This window comes from Pongo abelii, chromosome 20, assembly GCF_028885655.2.
Source record: "Pongo abelii isolate AG06213 chromosome 20, NHGRI_mPonAbe1-v2.0_pri, whole genome shotgun sequence".
NCBI classification, from domain to species: domain Eukaryota; kingdom Metazoa; phylum Chordata; class Mammalia; order Primates; family Hominidae; genus Pongo; species Pongo abelii.
Genome location: NC_072005.2, coordinates 9,411,390 through 9,427,763, shown reverse-complemented (window position 1 = coordinate 9,427,763; position 16,374 = coordinate 9,411,390). Strand labels below are relative to the sequence as shown.

Genomic DNA, 16,374 nt, shown 5'->3' with positions numbered 1-16,374 from the left:
ACAAAGGAGGAAAGGAGTTTTTAATCTAATGCAGTTCCTGTTTCTGTGTCCTTCCCCAATTGGCTGGGATTGGACTGCACAATCTAAGCTGATCCCGATTGGCTAAGACTTAAACTTTTCTAAACAGGGTAAATGTGCGATTTGTGGAAACAGAAGAGAAGAAGGGGGGTAGGATTGATGTACAACTTTTACAACTTATGATCAGAAAGTTGAGTCTTTGAAGAGGAACTTAGTTGTTCCAACATGTGTCTGTGTTAACCCCACTACTGTAGGTACCTCATAAAAGTGAAGTCACAGTATTTGACTTTTTGTGACTAGTTTATTTCTTTTAGCATAACATGTTCAAGGTTCATGTTGTAGCACATCTCAGAATTTCCTTTTTTAAGGCTGGATAATATTCTATTGTATGGCTATACCACGTTTTGATTTGCTTTCACCTTTTCAATATTGTGAATAAAGCTGCCATGAACATGGGTGTACAAATAGCTCTTCCAATACCTGCTTTCAACTTTTTGATTAATACACCCAGAAGTGGAATTGCTGGATCATATGTTGGTATCATTTTTTAGTATTAATGTTTATTTTCCAACTTGGTCTTGAGGTTTCTCTCTTGAGAAAGGCCAAAAGCCAATATAGCCACACTCTTTTTTTTTTTTTTTTTTTTTTTTTTTAAGAGTCTTGCTCTGTCATCCAGGCTGGAGTGCAGTGGCACAATCTCAGCTCACTGCAACCTCTGCCTCCTGGGTTCAAGTGATTCTCATGCCTCAGCCTCCCGAGCAGCTGGTTACAGGCATCTCCCACCATGCCCAGCTAATTTTTATATTTTTTGTAGAGACGGGGTTTCACCATGTTGGCCACGCTGGTCTCGAACTCCTGACCTCAGGTGATCCGCTCACCTTGGCCTCCCAAAGTGCTGGGATTACAGGCCTAAGCCAACATGTCCGGCCCAAGATAGCCACTCTCTAGGAGAGCTGGTGGAGGATGTTAATTTCAAGTGTGTCAAGTGAGACACAATGAGAAAGTGAAACCAAAATCAATGAAAGAAAAAAGTTTATTATAGATTCCAGAGAAGTTAGGGGTGCTGAATAATGGCCCACAGGAAGTCCAGAGACAGTATGGTGCTCAACCTGTGGGTAGGTTACTGGAGAGATGAAGAGACAGAGAGGGCCTGTGGGACTGTGCCTTTTAAGGACCATGGGTTTGTCCTTCAGTCTTTCTTCACGTGATTGTCGATTGGCTAGGGAAAAAAATGAAGGGGGGAATTTATTTACATGACTGTGGTGTTGGTCATTAGGTTTTATAGGAGTCAGCAGCTGTGAGATGAGGAACACCTGGGTTATATCAGGAAACAACCACACAGAGAGAGGAAGTTTGTCAGACCTAAAAGCGCAGCAGCTTTATATTAAACAAATTATGACCTATGGCAATTCTACATTTATACCCTATCACTTTTTTATGTTTTTAAGAGACAGCGGTCTTCCCAGGCTGGTCTCTAACTCCTGGGCTCAAGCAATCCTCCCATCTGGGTCTCCCAAAGTGCTGGGATTGCAGACGTGACTAAAACACCCACCCCAAATCACTTTTAAATCCTACCATGTCTTGGCAGGTGTTTTATTCACACGGATATTTAGAAAATGCCAAAAAGGGTTTGTGTGTGTATGTGTGTGATATAAAGTTTCTGGTTTGGTTGTCAAAAATATAGGAAGAACTACAGTACACAGGGCTTTAAATTCCAAAGTTTTTCTTTGCTTGTAGACTGATATTTATCACAGTCCCTGGAGGAGGGTGTAAGGCCTCCAGCGACCCAGGATCCAGTTTCGGAGACTTCTTCATTAGGTTAGTGAATGTGGCCAAGTTACACCGCCCATCCATGCCTCTGTTTTCCATCCATAAAGAGGGCAACATAAAAACTCTCTTGAGCGAGAAGATGGGGAACCCCTCCCACGGCTCCAGGAGACCCCTGTGCAGATTTCATCTGGGGTCTGCATGGCCTGAAGGGTGGCTCGCCCACTAGCAACCCCGCCTCCAGGGCATCGTCCCGCCCCATTGTCTCCGCCTTGGTATCGCCCCGCCCCCTCTGCCTTTCCCGGGTGACGCTGGGATCTCTCTACTAGCTTTGGAAAGTCGCGGCTGTAGCGCCCTCCTAACGTCACCAGGCGGCTCTCCTGGCTCCTGTTTCTCAGCCCATTCTGGGGCCCCCCCATGCCTGGAAACGGAAGTGCGCTCCCGGAAACGGAAGTGAATGCGGTACTCCGCGTGCATCCGCGTGCAGGCCCGCCTCCTTCCACATCAACCAGTCTAAGGTTGCTCCCACGAGACTAGGAGGACTGGAGTAGGGTTGGGGTCAAAGGGTAGCCTCCTGCAGGTCGCCTCCTCCTGTGGCTTTCCCGGACTTCGCGCCTGGGACCTCCTGCCGACACCGCACTTCTTCCCAGACTCCCACCTACGCGCTGGGGGCTTGGGTCCAGGTAAAAGGCGGGTCGTGAGCGCGGGCAGTGAGTTTCAGGGGGGCCTTTTCTTCCGCGGGCTCCCCTTTCCCAAGCCTCTTCATCAGCCTTTGCAGACTTTCTGCAGAAGGAAGAAAATCTCTTGCTGGAGTCGTGGTTATTTCGTCCCCAGCAGCTTTATTCCAGCCAGTTTGGGTGAACACTGGGTGAATTTGTTCTTTTGGGGGATGTTCTTTATATTTGGTAAATTATGTACAGGTGGAGAAATTAGAAACTCATTGAGGGAGTACGGGCATCTGACACAATTAAATGCATGGGTGAATGAATGCATGTAAATGCAAATTTTACTGTCACGGAAAATCAGCTGGGTATTCAGCTCAGAACCCTGTAAATCTCTGAGCTTCAAAATACAAGCATCTCCAGAGGAAAAAAGAGAACATGCAGGCTTGTTTTTGTATCACAAATTGGAATTGAGTTGACCATAAACAGCAAGAGCCTTTTCCAAGTGGATTTTCCTTACCTTGTTAATTTGGAAATTTTCAAACTGAAGAAAATGTCAAAGTCTAGTACAACAAACCACCATTGCCCTAGATTCACTAAGTATTAATCTCTTGTCATTTCTTTTTCTTTCTTTCTTTTTTTTTTTTTTTTTTTGAGACAGTCTCACTCTATCGCCCAGGCTGGAGTGCAACAGCGCCATCTCCGCTCACTGCAACCTCTGCCTCCCAGGTTCAAGTGATTCTCTTGCCACAGCCTCCCGAGTAGCTGGGATGACAGGCACACACCACCACACCCAGCTAATTTTTGTATTTTTAGTAGAGACGGGATTTCACCATGTTGGCCAGGCTGAACTCCTGACCTCGTGATCTGCCCACCTCGGCCTCCCAAAGTGCTGGGATTACAGGCAGGAGCCACTGCGCCTGGCACATACGAGGGTTTATAAGCTAAAAGTAAGTTGACAGTGAGGTAGGAGGTGGGACTAGACTCTGGAGTCAGGGCTTGGACACCCCACCAAATTGAAGACTAGCTATAACAGGTCTGCGCCACATGAATATTTTTTTTTTGGTGTCTCCACTATTGAGTAGGTTCTCAGGTGGTCAGGGCCTCTGAGGTCTCCCTTTGGGCAACGCTGCTTACCCCCTTCCTTTTCTTCCTTCCACAGTTGCCATTTGTTTAGCTCCTCTGCCCAGCTCTCTGGAATTTAGGTTCAACATTCAACTGTCCATTTTTAGCTCCTAATCCACTTTTATAACACCCTGCTATTTATATTTACACCTTTCTGGAAGGTGGGAATTTAAAAGGGAAGATTAACTAGACATTTGCTAAACTTAGGCTGAAACCCCCTGTAGAGATCCTTAGTTGACCTGGGGACAACAGCAAGCATCCCAGAGGACTTGGCACTGTAGCGTCTTTTACGCTATTGGAACAAGTTCAAATTCGTCTTAAGAAGAGACTCATTTTCTGTTGCAGCACTGTTTGGGTTCAATACAGATTAGAAAACTAACAGATTTGGCCTACATATGGTTCTATACAATATAGTGATATTTTACAATTAGACTTATTTTGTAAAAAGGAAAATGGGAAGACGTCCCTTATGTACAGGCTTTTATGGCCCTTTACAGGCTCATGTTAATTCCAGGGACCAGAATGCCATGCCTAAGGGATCCCCTCCTAGCTGCTCCCTTTAGAAGGCTTATGTTTTCCCCAGGGTCTCTTCAGTCCCCCAGTTCTGAGGGGCTTCCTACCAGTTCTTCAATGAAGGATCCCACCCCAAGGTCATCACTCACGCCTCCCCCTTATGCAAACTAGCCCCTATCCCTCCCACTCCCCAAGAGAGTAAGCCCAACCAATATCACCAGGAGTGGGGCCCCATATCAGCCCCTAAAGTGAAACCTGTGTGCATTGTGGGTGGTAGCTAATGGAAGTAAGGGAACATGTGCCATTTTTTGTGTCTAATTTGGCTTTATGCAAGGAAAAAATTGGACAGTTTTTAGAGAATCAAGAAAAGTTTATAGAGAAGTTTGTTAAGTTAACCATGTTGTTTCATTTAACTTGTTATGACTCACAAATATTGTGTTGTGGGAAAAAAAGTAGAGAAAAAAAGGTGTGGTATATACCTATATATATCCTATTGATCCTATTTCTCTGGAAAACCCTAATACAGGATTTTTTGTTGTTGTTGTTGTTTGTTTTATTTTTTTTTAAGAGATGGGGTTTTGCCATGTTGCTCAGGCCGGTCTCAAACTCCTGGACTCAAGTGATCTGCCCACCTTGGCTTCTCAAAGTGCTGGGAGTACAGGCATGAACCACCATGCTTGACCTTGTTGAGACTTTTTGCATCTGTATTTGTGAGCCATGGTGTTGGCCCGTAGTTCTCTGTTCTTTTAATGTCTTTCGTTTTGGTATTAGGGTGATGCTGGCCTCACAGAATGTTAGAAATTATTCCCTCTGCTTTTTCTGGAAGAGATTGTAGGAAACTGGCATTCTTTCTTTCTTCCTTAAATGTTTGGTAGAATTCACTAGTGAACACGTCTGGACTTGGTGCTTTCTGTTTTGGAATGTTATTATTCTTCTTCTTTATAGATACAGACCTATGTAGATTGTCTGTTTCTTCTTGTGTGAGTTTTGGCAGTGATATGGTTTGGCTGTGTCCCCACCCAAATCTCATCTTGAATTACCACATGTTGTGGGAGGCACCCGGTGGGAGGTAATTGAATCATGGGGCAAGTCTTTCCCATCCTGTTATTGTGATAGTGAATAAGTGTCACTAGTTTTGACTGTCTTAAAAACGGGAGTTTTTCTGCACAAGCTCTCTCTTTGCCTGCCACCATCCACGTAAGATGTGACTTGCTCCTCCTTGCCTTCCACCATGATTGTGGGGCTGCCCCAGCCACGTGGAACTGTGAGTCCAATTAAACCTTTTTCTTTTGTAAATTGCCCACTTTCGGGTATGTCTTTATAAGCAGCATGAAAACGGACTAATACAGGCATATTGTTTCTTTCACATCACTGATGTATTTCATCTAGACTTTCAAATTTGTGGATGTAGAGTTGTTCATGAAATTGCTTTATTATCCATTTCATATTTGTTATTTTTATTTTTTATTATTCTTTAAGTTTTAGGTTACATGTGCACAACATGCAGGTTAGTTACATATGTATACATGTGCCATGTAGGTGTGCTGCACCCATTAACTCATCATTTAACATTAGATATATATCCTAATGCTATCCCTCCCCCCTCCCCCCACCCCACAACAGGCTCCGGTGTGTGATGTTCCCCTTCCTGTGTCCATGTGTTCTCATTGTTCAATTCCCACCTATAAGTGAGAACATGCAGTGTTTGGTTTTGTCCTTGCGATAGTTTGCTGAGAATGATGGTTTCCAGCTTCATTCATGTCCCTACAAAGGACACGAACTCATCATTTTTTATGGCTGCATAGGATTCCATGGTATATATGTGCCACATTTTCTTAATCCAGTCTATCATTGATGGACATTTGGGTTGGTTCCAAGTCTTTGCTATTGTGAATAGTGCTGCAATAAACGTACGTGTGCATGTGTCTTTATAGCAGCATGATTTATAATCCTCTGGGTATATACCCAGTAATGGGATTGCTGGGTCAAATAGTATTTCTTGTTCTAGATCCCTGAGGAATCACCACACTGACTTCCACAATGGTTGAACTAGTTTACAGTTCCACCAACAGTGTAAAAGTGTTCCTATTTCTCCACATCCTCTCCAGCACCTGTTGTTTCCTGACTTTTTAATGATCGCCATTCTAACTGGTGTGAGATGGTATCTCATTGTGGTTTTGATTTGCATTTCTCTGATGGCCAGTGATGTGAGCATTTTTTCATGTGTCTTTTGGCTGCAAAAATGTCTTCTTTTGAGAAGTGTCTGTTCATGTCCTTCACCCACTTTTTGATGGGGTTGTTTTTTTCTTGTAAATTTGTTTGAGTTCATTGTAGATTCTGGATATTAGCCCTTTGTCAGATGAGTAGATTGCAAAAATTTTCTCCCATTCTGTAGGTTGCCTGTTCACTCTGATGGTAGTTTCTTTTGCTGTGCAGAAGCTCTTTAGTTTAATTAGATCCCATTAGTCAATTTTGGCTTTTGTTGCCATTGCTTTTGGTGTTTCAGACATGAAGTCCTTGCCCATGCCTATGTCCTGAATGGTATTGCCTAGGTTTTCTTTTTGGGTTTTTATGGTTTTAGGTCTAACATTTAAGTCTTTAAAAGATCCAGTTTCAGCTTTCTACATATGGCTAGCCAGTTTTCCCAGCAATATTTATTAAATAGGGAATCCTTTCCCCATTTCTTGTTTCTGTCAGGTTTGTCGAAGATCAGATGGTTGTAGATAAATGGCATAATTTCTGAGGGCTCTGTTCTGTTCCATTGGTCTATATCTCTGTTTTGGTACCAGTACCATGCTGTTTTGGTTACTGTAGCCTTGTAGTATAGTTTGAAGTCAGGTAGCATGATGCCTCCATCTTTGTTCTTTTGGCTTAGGATTGACTTGGCAATGTGGGCTCTTTTTTGGTTCCATATGAACTTTAAAGTAGTTTTTTCCAATTCTGTGAAGAAAGTCATTGGTAGCTTGATAGGGATGGCATTGAGTCTATAAATTACCTTGGGCAGTATGGCCATTTTCACGATATTGATTCTTCCTACCCATGAGCATGGAATGTTCTTCCATTTGTTTGTATCCTCTTTTATTTCATTGAGCAGTGGTTTGTAGTTCTCCTTGAAGAGGTCCTTCACGTCCGTTGTAAGTTGGATTCCTAGGTATTTTATTGTCTTTGAAGCAATTGTGAATGGGAGTTCACTCATGATTTGGCTCTCTGTTACTGGTATATAAGAATGCTTGTGATTTTTGCACATGATTTTGTATCCTGAGACTTTGCTGAAGTTGTCTATCAGCTTAAGGAGATTTTGGGCTGAGACAATGGGGTTTTCTAGATAAACAATCATGTCATCTGCAAACAGGGACAATTTGACTTCCTCTTTTACTAATTGAATACCCTTTATTTCCTTCTCCTGCCTGATTGCCCTGGCCAGAACTTCCAACACTATGTTGAAAAGGAGTGGTGAGAGAGGGCATCCCTGTTTTGTGCCAGTTTTCAAAGGGAATGCTTCCAGTTTTTGCCCATTCAGTATGATATTGGCTGTGGGTTTGTCATAGATAGCTCTTATTATTTTGAGATACTCCCATCGATACCTAATTCATTGAGAGTTTTTAGCATGAAGTGTTGTTGAATTTTGTCAAAGGCCTTTTCTGCATCTATTGAGATAATCATGTGGTTTTTGTCTTTGGTTCTGTTTATATGCTGGATTACATTTATTGATTTGCGTATGTTGAACCAGCCTTGCATCCCAGGGATGAAGCCCACTTGATCATGGTGGATAAGCTTTTTGATGTGCTGCTGGATTTGGTTTGCCAGTATTTTATTGAGGATTTTTCCATCGATGTTCATCAGGGATATTGGTCTAAAATTCTCTTTTTTTTGTTGTGTCTCTGCCAGGCTTTGGTATCAGGATGATGCTGGCCTCATAAAATGAGTTAGGTAGGATTCCCTGTTTTTCTATTGATTGGAATAGTTTCAGAAGGAATGGTACCAGCTCCTCCTTGTACTTCTGGTAGAATTCAGCTGTGAATCCATCTGGTCCTGGACTTTTTTTGGTTGGTAAGCTATTAGTTATTGCCTCAATTTCAGAGCCTGTTATTGGTCTATTCAGGGATTCAACTTCTTCCTGGTTTAGTCTTGGGAGGGTGTATGTGTCAAGGAATTTATCCATTTCTTCTAGATTTTCTAGTTTATTTGCGTAGAGGTGTTTATAGTATTCTCTGATGGTAGTTTGTATTTCTGTGGGATTGGTGGTGATATACCCTTTATCATTTTTTATTGCATCTATTTAATTCTTCTCTCTTTTCTTCTTTATTCTTGCTGGTGGTCTATCAATTTTGTTGATCTTTTCAAAAAACCAGCTTCTGGATTCATTGATTTTTTGAAGGGTTTTTTGTGTCTCTATTTCCTTCAGTTCTGCTCTGATCTTAGTTATTTCTTGCCTTCTGACGGCTTTTGAATGTGTTTGCTCTTGCTTCTCTAGTTCTTTTAATCGTGATGTTAGGGTGTCAATTTTGGATCTTTCCTGCTTTCTCTTGTGAGCATTTAGTGCTATAAATTTCCCTCTACACACTGCTTTGAATGTGTCCCAGAGATTCTGGTATGTTGTGTCTTTGTTCTCATTGGTTTCAAAAAACATTTTTATTTCTGCCTTCATTTTGTTATGTACCCAGTAGTCATTCAGAGGCCGGTTGTTCAGTTTCCATGTAGTTGAGTGGTTTTGAGTGAGTTTCTTAATCCTGAGTTCTAGTTTGATTGCACTGTGGTCTGAGAGACAGTTTGTTATAATTTCTGTTCTTTTACATTTGCTGAGGAGAGCTTTACTTCCAACTATGTGGTCAATTTTGGAATAAGTGCGGTGTGGTGCTGAGAAGAATGTATATTCTGTTGATTTGGGGTGAAGAGTTCTGTAGATGTCTATTAGGTCCACTTGATGCAGAGCTGAGTTCAACTCCTGGATATCCTTGTTAACTTTCTGTCTCGTTGATCTGTCTAATGTTGACAGTGGGGTGTTAAAGTCTCCCATTATTATTGTGTGGGAGTCTAAGTCTCTTTCTAGGTCTCCAAGGACTTGCTTTATGAATGTGGGTGCTCCTGTATTGGGTGCATATATATTTAGGATAGTTAGCTCTTCTTGTTGAATTGATCCCTTTACCATTATGTAATGGCCTTCTTTGTCTCTTTTGATCTTTGTTGGTTTAAAGTCTGTTTTATCAGAGACTAGTATTGCAACCCCTGCCTTTTTTTGTTTTCCATTTGCTTGGTAGATCTTCCTCCATCTCTTTATTTTGAGCCTATGTGTGTCTCTGCACGTGAGGTGGGTTTCCTGAATACAGCACACTGGTGGGTCCTGACTCTTTATCCAATTAGCCAGTCTGTGTCTTTTAATTGGAGCATTTAGCCCATTTATATTTAAGGTTAATATTGTTATGTGTGAATATGATCCTGTCATTATGATGTTAGTTGGTTATTTTGCTCGTTAGTTGATGCAGTTTCTTCCTAGCCTCGATGGTCTTTACAATTTGGCATGTTTTTGCAGTGGCTGATACCGGTTGTTCCTTTCCATGTTTAGTGCTTCCTTCAGGAGCTCTTGTAGGGCAGGCCAGGTGGTGACAAAATCTCTCAGCATTTGCTTGTCTGTAAAGGATTTTATTTCTCCTTCACTTATGAAGCTTAGTTTGGCTGGATATGAAATTCTGGGTTGAAAATTCTTTTCTTTAAGAATGTTGAATATTGGCCCCCACTCTCTTCTGGCTTGTAGAGTTTCTGCTGAGAGATCAGCTGTTAGTCTGATGGGCTTCCCTTTGTGGGTAACCTGACCTTTCTCTCTGGCTGTCCTTAACATTTTTTCCTTCATTTCAACTTTGGTGAATGTGACAATTATGTGTCTTGGAGTTGCTCTTCTCGAGGAGTATCTTTGTGGCATTCTCTGTATTTCCTGAATTTGAATGTTGGCCTGCCTTGCTAGACTGGGGACGTTCTCCTTGGTAATATCCTGCAGAGTGTTTTCCAACTTGGTTCCATTCGCCCCATCACTTTCAGGTACACCAATCAGACATAGATTTGTTCTTTTCACATAGTCCTATATTTCTTGGAGACTTTGTTCATTTCTTTTCATTCTTTTTTCTCTAAACTTATCTTCTTGCTTCATTTCATTAATTTGATCTTCCAACACTGTACCCTTTCTTCTAGTTGATGGAATCGGCTACTAAGGCTTGTGCATTTGTCATGTAGTTCTCGTGCCTTGGTTTTCAGCTCCATCAGGTCTTTTAAGGACTTCTCTGCATTGGCTATTCTAGTTAGCCATTCTAATTTTTTTTAAGGTTTTTAACTTCTTTGCCATGGGTTCAAACTTCCTCCTTTAGCTTGGAGTAGTTTGATCATCTGAAGCCTTCTTCTCTGAACTTGTCAAAGTCATTCTCCGTCCAGCTTTGTTCCATTGCTGATGAGGAGCTGCATTCCTTTGGAGGAGGAGAGGCGCTCTGATTTTTAGAGTTTCCAGTTTTTCTGCTCTGTTTTTTCCCCATCTTTGTGGTTTTATCTACCTTTGGTCTTTGATGATGGTGACGTACAGATGGGGTTTTGGTGTGGATGTCCTGTTTGTTAGTTTTCCTTCTAACAGTCAGGACCCTTAGCTGCAGGTCTGTTGGAGTTTGCTCTAGGTCCACTCCAGACCCTGTTTGCGTGGGTATCAGCAGCGGAGGCTGCAGAACAGCGGATATTAGTGAACAGCAAATGTTGCTTCCTGATCGTTCCTCTGGAAGTTTTGTCTCAGAGGAGTACCCAGCCATATGAGGTGTCAGTCTCCCCCTACTGGGGGTTGTCTCCCACTTAGGCTAATTGGGGATCAGGGACCCACTTGAGGCAGTCTGTCCATTCTCAGATCTCCAGCTGCATGCTGAGAGAACCACTGCTCTCTTCAAAGCTGTCAGGGACATTTAAGTTTGCAGAGGATTCTGCTGCCTTTTGTTTGGCTGTGCCCTGCCCCCAGAGGTGGAGTCTACAGAGGCAGGCAGGCATCCTTGAGCTGCAGTTGGCTCCACCCAGTTCGAGCTTCCCAGCCACTTTACCTACTCAAGCCTCGGCAATGGCGGGCGCCCCTCCCCCAGCCTCACTGCCACTTTGCAGTTTGATCTCAGACTGTTGTGCTAGCAATGAGCGAGGCTTTGTGGGCGTAGGACCCGCCAAGCCAGGCGTGGGATATAATCTCCTGGTGTGCTGTTTGCTAAGACCATTGGAAAAGTGCAGTATTAGGGTGGGAGTGACCCGATTTTCCAGGTGCCATCTGTCACCCCTTTCTCTGACTAGGAAAGGAAATTCCCTGACCCCTTGCGCTTCCCAGGTGAGGCGATGCCTCGTCCTGCTTCTGCTCACACTTGGTGTGCTGCACCCACTTTCTGACACTCCCCAGTGAGATGAACCTGGTACCTCAGTTGGAAATGCAGAAAACACCCGTCTTCTGCATCACTCATGCTGGGAGCTGTAGACTGGAGCTATTCCTATTTGGCCATCTTAGCTCCACCCCTCATTTCATATTTTTGAGATCTGTAGTGATGTCCCTTCTTAATTTCTGCTATTAGTAATTTGTGTCTTCTCTGTTTTTTCTTTGTTAGCCTGAGAGGTTTATTTTATTCATCCTTTCAAAGAACCAGCTTTTGGTATTGTTGATTTTACTCTATTTTCTGTTTTCAATTTCATTGACTTTTGCTTGAGGTTTTCTGTTTGAGACAGCGTCTTGCTTTGTTGTCCAGGCAGGAGTGCAGTGGCATGATCATGGCTCACTGCAGCCTCAAACTCCTGGACTCAAGGGATGCTTCCACCTCAGTCACCCAAGTAGAGGGGAGTACAGGAATGTGCCACCATGCCTGGCTTTTAAAATTTTTGTAGAGATGGAGTCTAGCTATGTTGCCCAGGCTGGTCTCAAAACTCCTGGACCTCAAGTGATCCTCCCACATTGGCCTCCAAAAGTGCTGAGATTACAGGCATAAGCCACCATGTCTGGCCTTGAGTTTTTATTATTTCTTTTCTTCTGCTTACTTTGGATTTAATTTGCTTTTTTTTTTTTTTTAGTTTCCTAAGGTGGAAGCTTAGATGACTGGCACAGATCTTTTTTCTTTTCTAACTAACCATTCAGTGCTATAAATTTCCCCCTAAGAACTGCTTTTGTTGCACCCCACAAATCTTAAGTTGTATCTGTTGTCAGTGCAAATTTTTTAAACTTTTTTTGAGATTTCTTGTTTGACCTATTTGTTATTTAGAAGTGTGCTGTTTGATCTTCAAGTATTTTGAGATTTTTTTTTTAGCTGTCTTTGATTAGTTCCCAGTTTAATTCTATTGTGATCTGAGAGCATACATTGTATGATTTCAGTTCTTTCATATTTGTTAAGAGGTGTTTCATGGCCCACAGTGTGGTCTGTCTTGATGAATATTCTATCTGAGCTTGAGAATGTATAATCTGCTGGTTTTGGATGAAGTAATCTATATATGTTAATTATATCCAGTTGATTGATAGTGCTGTTGAGTTTTACCACATTCTTACTGATTTTCTCCCTGCTGGATCTGTCCATTACTGATAGAAGGGTATTTATTTTTAATTAATTTATTTTTTCATTTATTTTTATTTTTCGAGATGGAGTCTCGCACTGTCACCCGGGCTGGAGTGCCATGGCGTGATCTCAGCTCATTGCACCCTCTGCCTCCTGGGTTCAAGCGATTCTCCTGCCTTGGCCTCCCGAGTAGCTGGGACTATAGGTATGCACCACCACGCCTGGCTAATTTTTATATATTTAGTAGACACAGGGTTTCATCATATTGACCAGGCTGGTGTCAAACTCATGACCACGTGATCTAACCACCTTGGCCTCCCAAAGTGTGCCACTGTGCCTGGTGATAAAGGGGTATTTAAATCTCCAGCTATAATAGTGGTTTTATCTATTTCTCCATGCAGTTCTATTAGCTTTTACCTCATTTTGATGCTGTGTCACGTGTACACACATTAAGGATTGTTATGACTTCTTGGAATATTGATCTCTTTAAGTTATGCCCCTTTATCCCAGATAACTTTCCTTGATATGACGTGTGCTCTGGTCCAGGCACAGGGTCTCACATCTATAACGCAGAACTTTGGGAGGCTGAGGTGGAGGATCGCTTCAGGCTAGGAGTTTGACACAAGCCTGGGCAATGTAGCAAGACCCCATCTCTGTAATTTAAAAAAGCTGAAGTCTGCTCTGTCTGAAATTAATATAGCTACTCCTGCTTTCTTTTGATTGTCATTAGCATGGTATATCTTTCTTCATTCATCCTTTAATCTATATGTGCCTGTTTAACTAAAGTGGGTTTCTTGTAGACAATGAATAGCATTCCTCATAGCCCTCGCCATCTAACCTATTGACCACTGGCATATTATACACCCACACCCCATCACCAATCCTCAACCCCCATCACTGACCTTAACTAATGCACTTTCCATCTCTGGTAAATATTCCATGGGCGCCACAGTACTTACCTCTAAATTCCCAATGAGCAATCCAACAGACCTTCCATCAATGACTCCACAGTTCCCCAGTATCACTGACCATCTGAATCTCCACCAAGCCCCCTTAGGATCACATCACTGACCCCCACATAGCCACACCATTGATTTCAGACTGCACATCCCTGACCCCGCTTCATATATATCACTGACCCCACAGAGCTGCAACATAGCACCAAAGATTCCTCCATTGATCTCTGTATAATCCCTATTACTGCTCCTAAGGAATCTCTATCACTAACCCCACGGTGTACAAGTTACTGACCCCAGAGACTCCTAATCACTGTCCCTACAGACCTTCGTCACTAACTTCACAAATCCTCACTGTATTGATCTGTTTTCATGCTGCTAATAAAGACATACCTGAGACTGGGTAATATACAAAGGAAAGAGGTTTAATTGACTCACAGTTCCACATGGCTGAGGAGGCCTTACAATCATGGCAGAAGGCGACTGAGGAGCAAAGTCCTGGTGGCAGGCAAGAGATCTTGTGGAGGGGGACTCCCCTTTATAAGTCCATCATATCTTGAGAGGCTTATTCACTATCTTGAGAGGCTTATTCACTACCGCAAGAACAGTATGGGGGAAACCGCTCATGATTCAATATCTCCACCTGGCCCCACCCTTGACATGTGGGGATTATTACCATTCAAGGTGAGATTTGGGTGGGGACACAGCCAAACCATATCACTCACTAACCCCACTGAACCCTGTGATCTCACAGTAGAGATGAATAGACCTCATCACTGATCATAAAGACCACAACACAAACCACCAAAGACTCCCCATTATTTCTTTCTTTTCTTTTTGTTTTTAGACAGAGTTTTGCTCTGTCACCCAGGCTGGAATGCAGTGGCGTGTGATCTCGGCTCACTGCAACCTCTGCTTCCTGGGTTCAAGCGATTCTCTTGCCTCAGCCTCCTGAGCAGCTGGGATTACAGGCACACACCACCACACTCGGCTAATTTTTGTATTTTTGTAGAGACAGGGTTTCACCCTGTTGGCCAGGCTGTTCTCGAACTCCTGACCTCAAGTAATCCTCCCTCCTCGGCCTCCCAAAGTGCTAGGAGTACAGGCGTGAGCCACAGCACCTGGCCACTCCCCATTATTTCTAATAGTGGTGTAAGCTGTTATCTCTTGGTTAAGATGGTGTCTGGAAGTTTCTGCACTGTGCATTAATTTTTTTAGTTGAATTTTTTGTTTTTCTTTAGACTGAAAAGTTGCAAAACTGCATTAATTAAAAGTAGGTTATACTTAAATGCTTTGAGGGGGCAATGTGTTAAGACTAAGTAAATATCTTTTTCCTCTTAGAAACTCATCCACCAGTAATGATTCTTGTCTAGATTAATTATTATAATAATAGTTGCCAAATAGTTTTTTGGTTTTTTTTTAGACAGAATTTCACTCTTGTTGCCCAGGCTGGAATGCAATGGCATGATCTTGGCTCACTGCAGCCTCCCCGACTCCTGGGTTCAAGCGATTCTTCTGCCTCAGCTGAGATTGCAGGCATGAGCCATTATGCCTGGCTAATTTTTTATTTTTTAGTAGAGATGGGGTTTCTTCATGTTGGTCAGGCTGGTCTCCAACTTCCGACCTCAGGTGACCTGCCCACCTCAGCCTCCTGAAGTGTTAGGATTACAGATGTGAGCCACCACACCCGGCAATTTTTTTTTTCTTTCCAACTGTCTGTGCCTTCTAGATTTCCCATTTGTCATACTGCTCTAGGTTAGAGATTCTTCTCCTCCCTATTTCTTTCTTCATTTATTTATATCAGCGTGAATTTATGGGTTCCCATCTACTCATTACTTATTTTGCTCTAGTTGTTCCAGCTTTGGCCAGTGGAAGCCCCCTTGGCTGCCTCCTGTATCCCCTTGACATGACCCATCATTCCATGAGAACTTTCCAACCTTAAGATATTCTAGGCTCATCTCATATTTTTCTTACTCCAGCCCTGGAGTCAGCCTTTTCTCCAAAGAGCTCTAGTTCCTTTAAGAGGATAATGGTATTTAGAAACCAATTCTGGGCACTAAGTATTATCATTGCTACCTTGGATTCATTGCTTTCAGGGCCTCTCAGCAAGCAGGAGTAGAGAGTAAGTGTTTTTCTACCTACACACATTCATGGATATAAGTATACATGTTTGAGTTCTATATTATATGTTAACAGGGCTTTACACTAATATTTCCAATTAATCAGGACAGGTATTATTCTCACCTTCCCCTTTCCTGTTTGTAACTCTTCTCAGTGAGAAGGCTAGCTTCCATTATCTTCAGAGCATTTCCTCATTGGCTTTTAAACCCTCACTTGCAACTGTGTTACCCAAAAGCTTGACTGTGGACATGCTGGCCCCTGCAGTCCCCCACACCTCAGGGGTACCTTCCAAAAGGACTCTGCTGAAAGGGAAGAGAAAGGGGGATGGAGGAAAGGCCAAAGATTGGTTTTGTTGTAAAACCTTTCCATATTCATTGTAGAAACATTGCTAAAATACCTGAGAGCAAAGAGGATATTAAATTGGATACATTTCAATCTCCAGAAAACTTTTCTTTTAAAAAAGTTTTTTTTATATACAAATGGAGTATTACTATGTTACTGAGGCTGGTCTCGAACTCCTGGGCTCAAGCAATCCTCTTGCCTTGGCCTTTTAAAGTGCTGGGACTGCGGGTGTGAGCCAGCATGCCTGGCCTCCGGAAAACTTTTCAGATGAAATAACTGTAAATTTAAAGCAATGGATCTAATTGTTAACATAATGTATAATGGCCAAAAAGT

The 16,374-nt window shown here is 42.6% G+C and overlaps 1 long non-coding RNA gene across 1 annotated transcript in view; it reads left to right on the top strand.

The window, feature by feature from the left end:
- Positions 1-849: 849 nt before the first annotated feature.
- Positions 850-16,374, top strand: part of LOC129051865 (uncharacterized) — a 33,764-nt gene continuing 18,239 nt past the window's right edge. The window contains exon 1 of the long non-coding RNA XR_010138557.1: positions 850-2,468. This is a non-coding gene — a long non-coding RNA (uncharacterized LOC129051865). The remainder of the gene's footprint in view (positions 2,469-16,374) is intronic.